The following is a 13,184-nucleotide window of genomic DNA, read 5'->3' on the forward strand; positions in this document are numbered from 1 at the left end:
GTGCTACTTATCGTGCAAACATCATGGTGGTGATTCACAAGCACGACAAACCTCCTCAGAAACGGTAAACAGATACCTCTAAACACATTCTGGCAATATGCCAAATTTTTTGGCCTATCAGCTGAGAAGTCAAGATATCTCATCTGTACTCCAAGCTGGATGATGTCTACTGATACTGCATCATCCTTACTTCCAGAATTAGCAGGAACTGTTCTGACTCCCACTGACAGTGTCAAATTCCTAGGAGTAATCCTTGATGCAAACCTCTCCTATAAACAGTAAATCCAAGCTCAGTATTCCAAAGCTTGTGAGCCTTCTAGGGAATGAAAATAGATCTGTGCAAAGTCACAAAAAAATCAGGAAATACCTCGCAACTTACTTCAGTAGTGTGCTCTCCTATGCTGTGGAAGTTTGGTGTGCTGCCCCTCCCACCAGCCTCAAGAAACTATGGGGTCTTAAATTCTGGGTGCTGAAGTGGGCCAGCTTGTGGTCAAATCTACGCAACATCCAAATCCACACTTTGTGCCAACCTTCGATACATGCCCACAAGCCACAGAGCTAGTGTTAAAAATAAAGGCAGTCCATCTGTGCTTATCTAGACGTTCATGTAATCATGCTTACATGAAAATGGTATTCATGTAAGCATGATTACATGAATATCTGGAACACGGTTGCCTCGTTTGCCAGGAAGACACCTTCTCAGTACCCCCCCTCCTTGTGCTCAAGGTTCCAGAATTTCAAGACTTTCCAAACGTAATTCTCTACACTCTCAACATCGACACCAACCTATGGCCTATTGAAAAGTCATATTGCGATGACACCATGGCCTATCTTTCTGTTTGTAAAGGGCAGTTGTGCAAGTCCTAGTCTGCCAATGTCATTTTGTGTTCTGTCCAACTTTATTCCTTTTTCGTTTTAAATACTATTACTTTTTTTTTTTTATCTTTATTCATTAAACACTGAAAGCATTTGGAACGTGCTTTCAAAATTTAGGGACCCAGCTAATTCACAGCCTTGCTTGTGTGGTGATGAATTTCCTAATGGCAGGTGAATGCTCAGTGACCCAACTGACATTTTGAAGTTGTCACTATTGCATAGCATACTTTAAGGTGACGCCTTTGTGCATGTCCTCAATGGTGGTGAACTCGCTGAGATTCCACTCACTGCTATTTATTTGGGTTCTGACAGCAAAAAACCAGTCTGCAAGTATCTCTTCTAGTTGAAGCCTCTGGGCCACAACTGTATCCTGGGTTTTGGTCAGGTTGATGTTCCGTTGTTAGGGTGGTTCCCCGTGTTGGAAGGTCACAATCTGTCTGCTGTTGTTCAGCTGCTCTGGAAACTAGGGACTCCATGCCTGAATGAGCAGCAACTTTTTTGTGCATTTTCTTAGAAGCTGGGCAGGTACAGTCATCATCATATTTGCCTTGGGGAGAACAGTCTGTTTGTGCTCGTAAGAGCAACAACAGAAAAGGTTTGAAGCTCAATTTCGGTATTGCACCTATTGCAGCTGTTCTAAAAATCAGTATAGTCAGAAGTTTGGATTACGGATCCTGTTGTGACACAGTTGGGTAGGGATTGCTCCTATGAGACAGGAGAAGGGTTACATGTCAATGTCCGAAGATGAAGAGCCAAGGAATCAGTTGGCGAAGTTTTGGTCTGATTAGAGTGGGGGGGGGGTGTAAACAGTTTCTGTGAAATAGTGCTAGACACCCTCGACAACTTTTGTTGTTGGTGACATAAATAAGAGGATCTTCTGGAAAGAAATGTTTTTAGCTTTTTCCTGGGCTAATTAAGTCAATTAAAGTGATTACTGTCTCCTGGAGCTTGAAAATGGTAGATGAAGCTAGGGGTAGCAGGAGAAAAGCCCTTACAAAATCTTGTAGACCAGAGGTTCCCAACCACTGGTACACAAGAAGTGAGATAACAGCACATGGGCTGTTAATGAAACAACCTGCAATTTCCCTCATGGGAGAGTAAACTTTTTAAATGTTAATATCTTACTAAAGCTAAACTTTTTAAGTTCACAGTTTGTACCTATGCAAGTATTTCAGTCTTTCTTTTTGGAAAATATACCTCTTTTCTTTCTTGTACTTAATTCATAGAACTTTATCTCTTTACTTCCGTCTTTTTCCTTCTTATTTTATATGGCCAGTCTTCCTTCAGAGGTTGGTTAGTGAACATTAAAAGTAGTGTTTGCAGTTTTAGTGATTTCACAGGTAATTTGAAATTTAGATCATTAGAAATTACAACATACGGCTATCCTAATTATTATATTTTTATTCCAGTGATAAAATTAATGCTTTTAATAAAATTAAAACTAATGAAAGAGCAGGTATAAGCATGTTATCTTCACTTCACGATTTTATCCAAGATAACATTATCTATGACCAAAAATGTGACTGACGACATCCACAAACATATAAAATCTTTGCACACAAGTTTTTAAAAATATTTCCAGGAAGACTTTACAGCAGAATTGGATTAGGAACTTAATGTTAAATTTAAGAGTTCAAACTCAACAAAATTTTGGCTTTCTATCTGCCAAGAATATCCTCTACTTTCTGAGAAGGCATTGAAAGTTTTAATGCCATTTAATTCGACTTACTTATGTGAGGCTGGATTTTCAGCAATGAAAAATAAATATAGAACTTCGATGAATATTGAATAAGATCTTCAACTGAAGTTCACACTAATCAATCCAGATTTACTAGTAAAAGCGAAACAGAAACAAAAAAAATTCCAGTAAACAGGAAAATGTTTCGACGACATGTTATATGAACATATAAAAACCTCATTTATAAATTGTATTTTCTTAATAAATATGTTTTTCTGTTTTTAGTGGAACAGCTCAGTTTTGTTTACCTAATTATTTATTTATGCGACTTTTCAAAACAGACTTATGTACTCATTGACACACTAGAACGTCATAAGATACAGATGTGGTTGACCGGCATGCAGGCTTATAAAGATTAGGGACCTATGATGTAGACCAATGGTCAGCAATGTTGTCTTGGTCTCAGATACAACAGCAGACAATAATCAAAGTAACTCAATGAATATTGCTTATACATGCTGAAGTTATTTTAAAATTTAATATCAGGAGCCTTCATTCTGTTTACGTCTTCCCAGCATTTCCAGACTTTGAACAACTTTGAGTCACATAAATTTAGGGAGTATATGATGATAGCCTTGTCGATCAGTTTGGCTCTGGAAAGATTGTGCAAGACTCAAGGGGTAGAATTTTTTTCAGCCTGGTCTGTACTTGTTAACAGGAGAGACTGCTTCTACAGGGATGGGATACACTTAAATAGAAAGGGTGCAAGAATATTTGCTGATGTTATCGAGGCAGTGTTAGGTGGGTCAGAAAACTGCTAGCTTGGGGGGATACAAGGACTAATAGATTAACAGTAGCCACTGGCAGAGGTGAAAGTGATTCTTGCACTGCTTCTATTGGAATGAGCAGTAGCCTGGAAAACAAGATGCAGAGTATTTCAGAGACTGCTTGGAGTCACTGCAGTACAAGTAAACACATGGGTTGTGTTCGGGTAGCTAAGAATAGGAACAGGTGCATGTATACTTGCATATACACCAATGTTAGGAGTTTGGTAAATAAATTTGATGAATTTGAGGTATTGCTCAAAACATCAAAGGTAGATATTGTTGGGATATCAGAAACATGGTGTCATACAGATATAAGGAATAGTATGAATCAGAGCTGTACTACTCAATGTTCTACGTTGATAATAATATTAGTAAAATAATAAGAGGAGTTTACCTCAATATAGTGCGTAGAACACTACCGTATGATACCCTCCAGAAATTAAAACGAAAAAATCGACAACTTACCGGTACATTAGAGTAAAATATAAATAATTAAATAATCACATTAATGCAATTCAAAGAATCTAACAAAAATATTCAAAACGATTTTTCTTCCTAAAGCTGACAACGCTTTTCGACCGTATGTCGTGATCACAGGAATGGAAATTACTGAATCAGGTTAAACCCGATACTTGAATAGAGATTATTTGTCTTCGCGCATGTGCGTAAAGGTCCACGCATCAGAGATCAATTATCGCCGCCGAATATTAACAGAATTCTGGTGTAATTTAATTTCAACGGTTTCTGCAATTAATAGTCGCATATAATTACGTTGAACGTTAAGTATTTTGGCCTCGTTAAATAAAAAAGTATGTTTTTCGTTAATGGCACGAAAGGCTAATTCTGACGCTGCTGAACGAGAAGCACGAACTGAGGCTTCATGTTGATTTACACGAATATTAAGAGAAAATCGGGTCGAACCTTGATAAGACGAGTCGCAATCACTGCAAGAAATGTATACCAGATCATTAATTTGTGTTGTGAATGCTGAAAGAACCGAGCGATTGTTCAATATAGTGTGTAACTTCCGTATTGGCCTAGCTACAATTTTAAATTCGGTATCTTTAAAGAATCTGTTAAGCTGTTTGTGCCACTGTTCAACATATGGGACAGAAATAAAGTATTTTTTGATGTTACTATTGTTGATTGGTGTAGTATTTTGTATCCTATCCTTAGCTTGTACCCTAATTCGGTTTATTGTGATAATGGAATAATCCCTGTTTAAGAATCTGCTAGTTAATATTTGTATTTCTGAGTCCAAAGCAGAATCCGTCGTTGAATATTTATAGGCATTAAAAAATTGATTAAAGATAATCGATCTTTTGTGGGTGAATGGGTGATAGCTATTATAATGTAGAAGCATACCGGTGTTTGTAGGTTTTCAATAGATGCTAAATTGTATTTTATTCGAGTCCCGGGTAAGCGTGAAATTTAGAAAGTTTAATGACTTTGTATCCATATCCTCATTTTCCAATGTAAATTTGACTCTAGAATGAATATTACTAAACGAATGTAAAATGTCTTGGATAGTATTACTATCGGTAATAACTAGAACATCGTCTAAATGAGCAGAAGCCTGCTCATGAGCAAATTAGAATGAGCAGAAGCCTGAAAAACAAGATGCATGATATTTCAGAGACTGCTGGGAGCCATTGCGGTACAAGTAAACACATGGGTTGTGTTAGGGTAGCTAAGAATAGAAACAGGTGCAGGTATACTTGCGTGTACACCAATGCTAGGAGTTTAGTAAATAAATTTGATGAATTTGAGGTATTGCTCAAAACATCAAAGGCAGATGTTGTTGGGATATCAGAGATGTGGTGTCACACAGATATAAGGGATGCAGAACTGCAATTTGGGGAGTACGTCTACAGAAAGGATAGACAGGATAGGAAGGGGGGAGGGGTTATGCTATTAGTTAAGAAACACATAAAAACCAAGGAAGTGAAGCCAGTCGACATCGCTGGACAGTGCAGTGTTGAGTCAGTTTGGTGTGACATAAGCATTGGGAGATCAAAATTGAGAGTAGGAGTGTGCTATAGGCCTAATAACTCTGATGAGTATAATAAGAAACTGTACAGGGAAATAGAGTGGGCCAGTAAATCAGAGAGTCTTATAATGGGGGATTTTAATTTCCCAGATATTGACTGGAATTTGGGGGCTGGTCACTCACACACTAGCAGGGCTTTTGTGGATTTATTGGATGATTGTTTTCTACATCAGCATGTTCAGGAGGCAACTAGAGGGAGTAATACTCTTGATTTGATTATCAGCAGTGACTCTTCATGCATTAAGAATCTGCAGATAAATGAACCACTAGGTGGCAGTGATCACAGTGTGCTGAAGTGGGATTTATTCAAAGAGGTAACTACCATTAGGGGTAAAGGGAAGGGTTATTGCTTCCGTAAAGGCGACTACGATGGACTGAGACAGTATTTAAATTCTATACAGTGGGACCAACTGATGATGTTACCAACAGCAAATTCAAAATGGGAAGCATTCAAAGAACTTATCTTGGAAGCTACTAGGCTTTACATACCAACTGTTTGTTATTTTGGTTTTTAGGAGCATTAGTAACTAAGGCCATATTGCTCCGGGATATGCGGTGGTCATTCCCTGACCTTTCCGCATCCTCCGTATTTGGTGGTGACGGGCTCGAACCCCGGTCTAATCAAGAAGCACGTGCTACATACCAACTAACAAATATTGTTCAAGGTTTAGGCCAAAATGGATGTCAGATGAACTAATGAGGCATATGGTAGAGAAGAAAAATGCATGGGATACTTACAAATTAACACATGACACAGAAGCCTATGATAGATACAAGTTGATATGCAACCAAGTTACAAAGGAGGTTAGGCAGGCGAAGGCAGATTACGAGAAATCCTTGGCAAGGGATGCAAAGAAAAACAGCAAAGAGTTCTTTACTTATGTAAACTCCAGAAGGAAGGGGATGAATCAGATTGGTCCACTTGATATTGATGGGTCAACTGTTGATGATCCTGCTCAGGTAGCTAACAAACTAAATGAATATTTTGCATCGACATTCACACATGAGGAGTTATTCAGCGAGGGGAATGCCAGAGGTGTATTCAACTCTAGCAGTAAGCTACAGAATCTTGAAATAACTGGGAGTAAAGTGGAGGAGAAACTGTTGAAGATAAACCTCAAGAAAGGCACCCGGGGTGGATGGGATCTATCCAGTTATATTAAAGGAGGCAGCAAAGGAAGTAAGCAAACCCTTAGCCATAATTATGAGAGCTTCCTTGGACTCAGGGGAGGTACCCATAGACTGTAAATGTGCAAATGTGACCCCAATTCACAAAGGAGGATCAAAGGCTGACACAAGTAATTATAGACCTGTGAGCTTAACTTCTGTTCCAGGAAAATTAATGGAGGCACTGGTTAAAGAAGCACTGCAGGATCATTTAGACAAGACTTCAGTTATAGCTCGGACACAGCATGGTTTGTTAAGGGGAAGTCTTGCCTGACCAATTTGGATACTATGATGCAGTCACAAAAGAACTGGATGCAGGGAATAGCTTTGATATTATATACTTGGATCTTAGAAAGGCTTTTGATACTGTTGCACATGGAAGACTGCTACACAAATTGGAGCAGTGTGACATTGGAGGCAAATTGCTGCTATGGATAAAGGGGTGGTTGAGGGGGGAGAAGACAGAGGGAGAGTGGTAATCAATGGACACTGCTCATCGTGGACTAATGTTATTAGTGGAGTCCCTCAGGGCTCAGTGTTGGGTCCATTATTGTTTTCTGTATTTATAAATGATATTGATGATGGTATATCAAGCTTAATGTCCAAGTTTGCAGACGATACAAAGGTTGGCAGGGTTGTCAAGGACACTACTGACACTATGCTACTGCAACAGGATCTGGAAAGGTTGAGCAGATGGGCTGAGAGGTGGCAAATGAAGTTTAACATTGACAAATGTAAAGTACTACACATGGGAAACAGCAACCCCAGAGCAACGTATCAACTTTTTTTTTTTTTTTTTTTTGATTTGGTAGTTGTTGGCGCATCGGCTTCTGTGGCCATATTGCACCTCCCAAGGTTTTTGCAGTACTTTGATCCAGCCCGAGGCGAGAATCGAACCCGCGACCTTTGGGTTGCCAGGCAGGTATTTTACCCACTCGGCTAGCCCGGTCGGCCACGTATCAACTCTGTGGTACTACACTGACAGTGGTAGAGAATGAAAGGGACTTGGGGGTGGTTGTGCAGGCAGATATGAAGTTCTCTGACAGTGCAGACGGGCTGCAAGAGTAGCTCATGGAGTATTGTCAATGATATACAGGAATTTTTCCAGCAGGGATAAGGAAGTGATTATTCCCTTGTATAAGGCAATGGTCAGGCCACACCTAGAGTACTGTATACAGGTCTGGAGGCCTCATTTCAAGAAGGATGTAGAGCTGCTGGAATGAGTACAGAGAAGGGCAACAAGACTAGTGAATGGAACAAAGGGGTGCTCTTACGAAGAAAGGCTTAAGTTTTGCAAATTACAGTGAATGGAGACTAAGCACCAGCGAGGTGATCTGATAGAGGTGTATAAAGCCTTGAATGGTTTGAGCTTGCTGATGGGATTCTTCCTCTAGCTCAGAAAAATCACCTGAGAGGGCATAAATTCAAATTGAGGAAAGACAGATGTAGGATAGACGTGCGGAAATTTGCCTTTAGCCAGCGGGTGGTTGGTTGGTGGAACAGACTTCCATCCCTTGTAGTGGAGGTTGATAGCCTAAATAAGTTTGAGGCTCAGCTGGACAGGTATTTTGAACGAACAGAGGGGTGAAGTGGAAGTGGGTTTTTTTTTTTTTTTTTTGGCTGATGCTGCATAAGCTTGCTTTCTTGCATCAAATGCCTCTACTAATGCTAAATACCTCCCATAGTATGTGATACGGGTTTGAAAAGGTGTCAAATGTATCTGCTCAATCATTGAGAGATAGATCTCTGACATTAAGCCACTCAGGCTCAAACCCATTGGTAATCCAAAAATTTGTTTGTACACCTTGTCTCGAAAGGTGATGTAGTTAGCCTCAACTAACAGTTTAATTAAGTGAAAAATTTCCTTAATAGGTAGCTTCGTATAATTAATCAGTGTCGAGTTTTTATTTAACACATCCCAAATAATATCTAATGTGTATTCAACACTTACATTCGTATATAATGAGGTAACATCTAGTGAGAATAAATTGTCATTGTCGCCGATTCTACAGTCTTTAAGCTTATTAAATAATGCATCATAGTTCTTAATCCCAAATTGTATTACCTATCTAAAGGGTTTTATAATGTTATGTACATGTGTGGCTAAGGATGAAAATGCCGATTTCCTGTAGGAAACAATAGGTCGAATAGGAAACCCAGTCTTGTGTAATTTTACCTGACCGAAAAGTGCAGGAATATTGCATGTTCTGGACTTCAATTCCTTTTAACTGAACCATAGTAATGTAGTCGTTTTTTCGATATGTGGTTAACGTTTTATTGTATTGATTGACCAAATTGGTAAACAGTGCCGGGTCTACTTCACAATAAGTGGAGGTATCTGACACAACTGAATCTAACTTATTAATATAATCATGTTTATCTAGTATTGCCACTGTATCTCCTTTATCTGCCCTCTGTATAATAATGTCCTTATTTCCCTGAAGTTCTCGTAAAGCTAAACTGTCACGTGTATTCAATTTAGGAAGTCACGTTTCTTTTGTTATTCACTATTTGGTTAACTTGTTGAATAAATACATCTTTTTGTGGAACATTACGAAGTCCAAATTCAATATCAATTACGCATTGTTTTTAGGCAGTTTTTGAGGTGGTAAATTATAATTTAGTCCTTTGGATAAAAGCGAAATCTGGTCCTGCGATAGCGTACACGAGGAAAGATTTGTAACCTGTTGATATGTCGGTTCGTTGGATACTGGGTGAGGGGATGTTCGTGAACTAGCTGACATATTCTGTGGTAGCACGTTGTGTGTCTGTGGGGGGGATGTCACCCAACTCGTATGAACTTGGTCGCAAGCCCTCGACAATGTGTTAGAATTCGCATGAACGTGTCTTGACCTATCCGATAATGTTTGCAACTTATTAACGTGTCTGTTTTTTTTATTTATGAGGCCTGTGCTTCCCGTCGCAAATCTATGGCGGTCTTCAATACAGACCAATCGTTCGGGTGTAGATAATTTTTTAATTTATCGCGAAGCTTCCTAACCTGAGAAGGGTATTTTTGTTTATTCGAATATCGAGATTTTAAGGCAAGCTTAACAGTATTACACGATGTCGCCAGTGTTAGTTGTTTTATGCCTGAAATTTTTTGATTTAAATTCACCCTGGCAAACTTCGGAACGATGTTGTTTTGAAGGCAATATTTTAGAAAAGAAATATGCTAACTACACTAACCTTAGTGTAGATTCAATGTAATTCTGTACCAAGCCATTCAAAAAATCTCCCATAGTTGTGTGTATCGATAGTTTACTGCTGGAGAGACAGGAAGTGAATGAAATAGTCAATAAGAGTTTAAAAATTAATTAGATAGCATGAATCAGAGCTGTACTACTCAATATGTTCTACGTTGATAATAATATTAATAAAACACTACCGTATAATACCCTCCAGAAATTAAAACGAAAAAATTGACAACTTACCGGTACATTAGAGTAAAATATAAATAATCGATTTAACACAATTCAAATCAATTTAAAACTCAAATTAATGCAATTAAAAGAATCTAACGAAAATATTCAAAACGATTTTCCTTCCTGAAGCTGACAACGCTTTTTGACCGTACGTCATGATCACAGGAATGAAAATTACCGAATCGGTTTAACCCGATTCGGTAATTTTAACACAATTCAAATCAATTTAATTTGAGTTTTAAATTGATTTGAATTGTGTTAAATTGATTATTTAATTATATTTTACTCTAATGTACTGGTAAGTTGTCGATTTTTTTCATTTTTTCCATTTTAATTTCTGGAGGGTATCATACGGTAGTGTTTTACGCACTATATTGAGGTAAACTCCTCTTATTATTTTACTAAGATATAAGGAATGCAGAACTGAAATTTTGGGGAGTGCAACGTGTACAGGAAGGATAGGAAGGGAGAAGGGGTTATACTATTAGTTAAGAAACACATAAAATCCAAGGAAGTGAAGCCAGTCGACATCGCTGGACAGTGCAGTGTTGAGTCAGTTTGCTGTGACATAAGCATCGGAAGATCAAAATTGAGAGTAAGAGTGTGCTATAGGCCTAATGACTCTGATGAGTACAATAAGAAACTGTACAGGGAAATAGAGTGGGCCAGTAAATCAGAGAGTCTTATAATGGGGGATTTTAATTTCCCAGATATTGACCAGAATTTGTGGGTTGGTCACTCGCACACTAGCAAGACTTTTGTGGATTTATTGGATGATTGTTTTCTACAATCAGCATGTTCAGAAGGCAACTAGAGGGAGTAATACTCTTGATCTGATTATCAGTACTGATTCTTCATGCATTAAGAATCTGCAGATAAAGGAACCACTAGGTGGCAGTGATCACAGTGTGCTGAAGTGGGATTTACTCAAAGAGGTAACTACCATCAGGGGTAAAGGGAAGGGTTTTCCCTTTCGTAAAGGCGACTACAATGGTCTGAGACAGTATTTAAATTCTATACAGTGGGACCAACTGATGATGTTACCAACAGCAAATTCAAAATGGGACGCATTCAAAGAATTTATCTAGGAAGCTACTAGGCTTTACATACCAACTAAGAAATATTGTTCAAGGTTTAGGCCTAAATGGATGTCAGATGAAGTAATGAGACATATGGCAGAGAAGAAAAATGCATGGGATATATATATATTAATGGGTGACATGAAAGCCTATGATAGATATAAGCTGGTCTGTAACCAAGTCACAAAGGAGATTAGGCAGGCAAATACAGATTATGAGAAATCCTTGGGAAAGGATGCAAAGCAAAACAGAAAATAGTTCTTTACCTATGGAAACTCTAGAAGGAAAGGGATGAATCAGATTGGTCCACTGCATATTGATGGTTCAACTGTTGATGATCCTGCTCAGGCAGCTAACAAACTAAATGAGTATTTTGCATCTACATTCACACATGAGGAGTTATTCAGGAAGGGGAATGCCAGAAGTGAAGTAAACTCTTGCAGTGAGCTAGATGATTTTGTAATAACTGAGAGGAAAGTGGATAAACATAAACATAGGAAAGAGGATAAACATAAAAAAGGCACCTGGGGTGGATGGGATCTATCCAGTTATATTGAAGGAGGGAGCAAAGGAAGTAAGCAAACCCTTAGCCCTAATTATGAGAGCTTCTTTGGACTCGGGGGAGGTACTCATAGACTGGAGATGTGCAAATGTGACCCCAATTCACAAAGGAGAATCAAAGGCTGACACAATTAATTATAGATATGAGTTTAACTTCTGTTTCAGGAAAATTAATGGAGGCACTGGTCAAAGAAGCACTGCAGCATCATCTAGACAAGACTTCAGTTATAGCTCAGACACAGCATGGTTTTGTTAAGGGAAAGTCTTGTCTGATCAACTTGATTGGATACTACGATGCAGTCACAAAAGAACTGGATGCAGGGAATAACTTTGATATTATATACAAATTTTGTATTTGGATCTTAGAAAGGCTTTTGATACTGCTGCACAAATTGGAGCAGTGTTGCATTGGAGGCAAACTGTTGCTATGGATAAAAGGATGGTTGAGGGGGGAGAAGATAGAGTGGTAATCAATGGACACTACTCGCCGTGGACTAATGTTATTAGTGGAGTTCCTCAGGGTTCAGTGTTAGGTCCATTGTTGTTTTCTGTATTTACAAGGTGCCTCCGTAGCCAGGTGGGCAGAGCGCAGCAGTGTGTAGCACACGCTTCCTGATTAGACCGGGGTTCCAGCCCTGTGACCACCAAATACGGAGGATGCAGAAAGGTCAGGGAATGACCACTGCATATCCCCGGAGCAATATGGCCTTAGTTACTAATGCTCCTAAAAACCAAATAACAACAACTGTATTTATAAATGATATTGATGATGGTATATCAAGCTTAATGTGTCCAAGTTTGTATATGATACAAAGGTTGGCAGGGTTGTTAAGGACACTACTGACAGTATGCTGCTGCAACAGGATCTGGAGAGGTTCAGCTGGGAGGTGGCAAATGAAGTTTAACATTGACAAATGTAAAGTACTACATATGGGAAACATGTAACCCCAGAGCAACGTATCAACTCTGTGCTACTACACTGACAGTGGTAGAGAATGAAAAGGACCTGGGAGTAATTGTGCAGGCAGATATGAAGTTTTCTGAGCAGTGCAGATGGGCTGCAAGAGTAGCTCATGGTGTCTTGTCAATGATATACAGGAATTTCAGGAATTTTTCTAGCAGGGATAAGGAAGTGATTATTTCCTTGTATAAGGCAATGGTCAGGCCACACCTTAAGTACTGTATACAGGTCTGGAGGCCTCATATCAAGAAGGATGTAGAGCTGCTGGAACGATTACAGAGAAGAGCAACAAGACTAGTGAATGGAACAAAGGGTTGCTCTTTAGTTTTGCAAATTACAGTGTCTGGAGACTAAGCACCGGCAAGGTAATCTGATAGAGGGGTATAAAGCCTTGAATGGTTTGAGCATGCTCAATGCTGATGGGATTCTTCCTCTTGCTCAGAATAATCACTTGAGAGGGCATAAACTCAAATTGAGGAAAGACAGATGTAGAATAGATGTGTGGAAATTTGTCTTTAGCCAGTGGGTAGGTGGTTGGTGGAACAGACTTCCATCCCTTG

The 13,184-nt window shown here is 39.0% G+C and overlaps 1 protein-coding gene across 1 annotated transcript in view; it reads right to left on the minus strand.

Moving 5' to 3' along the window:
- Window positions 1–13,184, minus strand: part of LOC150084218 (transmembrane protein 126) — a 108,861-nt gene that overhangs the window by 24,768 nt on the left and 70,909 nt on the right. The window lies entirely within an intron of this gene.

Source organism: Mastigoproctus giganteus, chromosome 6 (genome assembly GCF_048544385.1).
Source record: "Mastigoproctus giganteus isolate SK-2022 chromosome 6, ASM4854438v1, whole genome shotgun sequence".
Classification (NCBI taxonomy): domain Eukaryota; kingdom Metazoa; phylum Arthropoda; class Arachnida; order Uropygi; family Thelyphonidae; genus Mastigoproctus; species Mastigoproctus giganteus.